The following is a 4,699-nucleotide window of genomic DNA, read 5'->3' as shown; positions in this document are numbered from 1 at the left end:
CACAGCGATATGAAGTACAAAATTACGAACGTGCTGCACATATTTATATAACAGAACAGAATTTTGTCTAAGATAACAACTAAGTATATTATATTGAATGAAACGTCATTTATATCGTAAATCATAGAACAGTTATGCAAATCTAGATATGCTATACACGAAATTGTTGTGAAACTAATTATAAAATAGGTCCATCCGGCGATGGAGTACATACATACGTATCTTTTCGATTTTTTACACTTCTTATTGGAAAACGCACGACACACACTTTGTAATTTTGTCAAATACTCAAAAATACAACTTTCTTTCTTCCCGAAATGGCATAAATTACATATTGCAACTACAGAACCAACAAATTGATAAATATGTACGGGGAGTAATTCTAGTGTCTTTTTTACTACATTGTACGTTGCCAATGCTAATATGTGAATAATATATAACACGATGATTAGAATTGTGGCAATAAATCGGAAAGATTTGCCATTTTTTGAAGTGAAAATGCCAAAAATGTTAACTGTATATATAATAGGAAGCATTATATACACAATATAGTTCTCTTTTCTCTTCATTAAAAGATGCAATTGAGAATGTTTTGAATCTCTTCCTGAAATATTAAAGATTTAAAGAGAGTTTTTATCACAATTTCAAAGGAGTTTCAAATAATTGTCTTACCTTTAAGAGTATTCATCTCTAGACTGCTACTTCTACACACTTTCATTGGTTTAATATGACAGCAGTATGAATTATTGATCAAAATATGCTTAAACTGTTTATTGGTAAGCAATTTAAATTCACATATACAACTTTGAAAAAATTTTCATAAACTGACAATGTTTATCATTAAAGCATTTTATTAACAACTACAAATACATTTATTTCTAACATAACTTATTTTCTACCTTACATTATCTTTACGTTTATTTTAGATTCATCTAATGTTCAACTTCTCATACAGATATTCTACTTTAAATAACTGAATTATTTATTTATTTATTTTTTAGAATAATCTACATTATTATTACAATAATTTAATATGTTTTAAGTCTACAGAAATGCTAATTTTTAAGCTTTGAATGATAATTTTACATTGACTAATATGTTTATAAACATTTTTAAATATATTTATCAATAAATTTTAATCTTTACATTCTTTAAAAGAAGAAAGTGCTTCAGGCACATATTTACTTACTTTTTGTTAGCAATTAACAATTTAACAATGTTAGATATTTACATTTAGATTAATACACTAAGGCAAGAAGAAGGATGGTGATAAGGCAATACGGTTATCATTAATTTATAAAAATGAAATATATTTTCGTTATAGTAAAGCATCATCAAGGCATTCGTAGTAAATTATAATTTGCTATAAAAAGTTATAGCTACATCTTTTAATTAAACTTTTCAATATGTTTAATATAATCAGAATAAGAATTTTTTTAAATGAGATAGACTTCATTGAAAATAAAATATCTTAAATACTTTAGGAAGATATCATCTATGGAAGAGAATTAACTAACAATATAAGTTATGGTAAAATTAATAAATATGTTAAAAATCAATTTCTAATGTTATAAATTTATAATAGAATTTATTAGAAATGAACATATAAAAGAAAAAAATTTAAAAGCTTTCTCAGTTACTCTAAAAAACATAATTTCAACTGTTTCCATTTTTTAAAAACTTTTTTTATTATGGATCTTTAAGTCATCTCTTTATTTCAAATGCATTTTCTAACAGTATCATTTACTTTGTTTTGATTTTATTATATTTAAAATAATATCAGAATCTTATTTTCTTATTATTTAAACATTTTGCTTCTTAAAAAGAAATTATAAATTTTAATTATATTTAACTAAAATTGTTTATTTCATTGATTATTTTCAATTAAAAAATTAGCAAATAACCATTAGTTTGCATTTTTATCTGAATTATGTACAAATATACAGGACTGGACTTATGGGTGGGCATCCTGTAAATGTACTGTACCTGGGGACTTCCATATAAAGAAAATTAAAAGAGAAAAAGAGAAATCAAAGAAGTAAGGAATGATTCAGGAAACAAAATACAGCAGGCTATATTTATAAATACAATATAAATTTAAAATAGAGAACCTATACTTGAATTTGCATAAATATTAGTTGTTACACGAATCTCCACAGCCGAGTGCCCTGGGACCCTACATAAATAAATCTATCTTACAGTAATTATGAGAAAAATAATTATGAAATTAATGAAAACAACTTCAAATAAAATTATTTTTAAAAGATTTACCTTATTTTTTAACATGATTTTCATACATATTAATTAGAGTCATCTCATTTAAATAAAGGAAAGAAATAAAACTATTCTATAAAAACCAACTTATGTGTTACGATTTAAAATTTTTTAAATACAAAAGACCAATCTAACCAGATGACTTAAAGAGCAAATTTAATTTAAAATGTAAGAACAAAAATAGCATTAAGTGAATTAATAAGTTTGCACTTAGCAAATAAAATAATTCTATTGTGCAATATCTTTTGAATAAATATCCATCAAAAATGTTATAAAATTTTTGTATTTAAGATTCATGAAAAATCTAGAAACAATCTTCCATATATGCAATGTATTATATACACATGGGGTGTTCCACAGGTGGTGACAATATTTTTTACAGAGTGTTCTAGAAGTCTAGGGATTAAAGAAAGTCCTATAAACATACCCTTCAATCTTTCTTTGCCTTTCAGTTTCTTATCTTCAGAACCTTAAAGTTTTGCAAAAAGATTTGCTTGCATTTCTTGGCTCTTTAATACAGCACAGAAGCTAAAGAGCAGCAAGACTGAAGCTTTTTCACAGTGATTAGTCAATGCTGTATAGCAGCATCTTCAAGGGTATTTAGACTAATCTTTAACCTTTTCCAATACTGAAACAATGCATTTGAGAAGCTATATTTGCGGGACATTTTTGGATCCCCTAGGCCTCTAGAACATACTGTAAAAAATATTGAAATTACCTCTCAAACAGATTAGCTATTTGCATTACTAGTTTAGTTTATAAGAATGCAAATAATTTATATATATAAGATATACTGTATATAGTTACTTAGATTGTTATGAAAGATTACTTATTTAATTACTTCATATAAACATGTAAGAAGAAAAAGATAAATTAAATTGAAAAATATCCATAATTTTTTGAAGTCTATTTTCTTTTAACATAAATTTTTGATATTTTCTTTAATACATTTGTTCTTATTTTTATTTTTATATTACATTTTTACTTTACTAAGTTTCAAATTTTCTTTTTTTTATTAAGTGTTTTAATTCAAAGTACAGTTTACTCTAATATAAACATGCATTAACCCAAATCAGTTTTATTCTTTTTTTTTGATCACATAGTAATAACATTTACACAATTTTGAACTGTGTTTAATTATAATATATTTATGCAAACAGAATATAAAACACTGAATCAAATAAAACAGTAAAAATTTCTTGTAAAAATTTATATTAAATTTAAATTATGTTTTTATTTAAAGAAATTTTTTAAATGTATGTATTTGTATCTTCTTTATTTCCTTTCCTTTATATACATTTTCAGACAATTAAGTTTCAGGCTTGTGTTAGTATTTGGCATGCACTAATGAATAAGTGTACTGCTGAAAAATATCAAGATTGAAAATATGGCGCAATCTGAAGATTGACATATAACATGACTATGAGCCATGAAGTACAGGAAATTATCATAAAAGAGATTGGAATAGAAAAATTGCACCAAATGACTCCTTGTATGATGATCCTGACTAAAAGAGAAGAAACTGCAGACCTTTCATAACTTGTTGCAGCAGAAAGAAGAGAACAATGTTCTCCACAGAATGATTATTGTATATGACATTTGATGCTATTGGCATAATCAAGAAACCAAATGACATTTATGTGAATGGAAGTCATCAGAATTACCAACCTAAAACAGCACATAAATCCAAGTCAAAAGTGGTGATAAAGTGATCTGCTTCCTTGGTATCCATGGAATTTTTCATGCTAAACTTGTGCCAGAGGAGTTACCTGACAATCACAAATTTCACTTGGAAGTCTTGCATTGATTATATGACTGTTAGAAACAAAATTTTTGACCAGTTCAGTCATTGTTTTATGCTATTGCTCCAACCAATTCTCACTATAACCTAATTCTTGGCTCAACACCACATTTACAGTTCTTTATCAGCCCTTATGATGACAACTGACTTCTAATTGTTTCCAAAGATCAAGAATACCTGAAGGAAGAGCAGTGGTCAAATGTAACAAAAATTAAAAAACCACAAACCAAGAATTCAACAATCTTCAAGAATTTCAAGTGTGCAATATACAGTGGAAAAACTGTTGAAAGATTAATTTGAAGAATTTAAACTGGAATAGATTGCACTGTTAAGAATATTTCTTTTATAGATCAACTTGAAACTTAATTTTCCAACTATGTATTACTACACTAATCTTAGCTTTTCATTAATCTGGACAACCTTATACAGTAATGAGTTTAGATCAATGAGAGTACACTACATTTTTAAATTTTCTCTGTCCAAAAAATCTAAATATAAAAATACATCAGAATTAATGGATATTTATTCCAAAGCTGTTATAATAAACAATATTTCATTAATTTTTATCTTCTTATAATATAATAAATGTAATTTATTAAAGAAAACAATAATTTTACACCACAA

The sequence above is a fragment of the Centruroides sculpturatus genome, unplaced genomic scaffold (genome assembly GCF_000671375.1).
Source record: "Centruroides sculpturatus isolate CEXI.00-Female unplaced genomic scaffold, Cexi_2.0 scaffold440, whole genome shotgun sequence".
Taxonomy (NCBI): domain Eukaryota; kingdom Metazoa; phylum Arthropoda; class Arachnida; order Scorpiones; family Buthidae; genus Centruroides; species Centruroides sculpturatus.
This window is presented reverse-complemented; position numbering follows the sequence as displayed.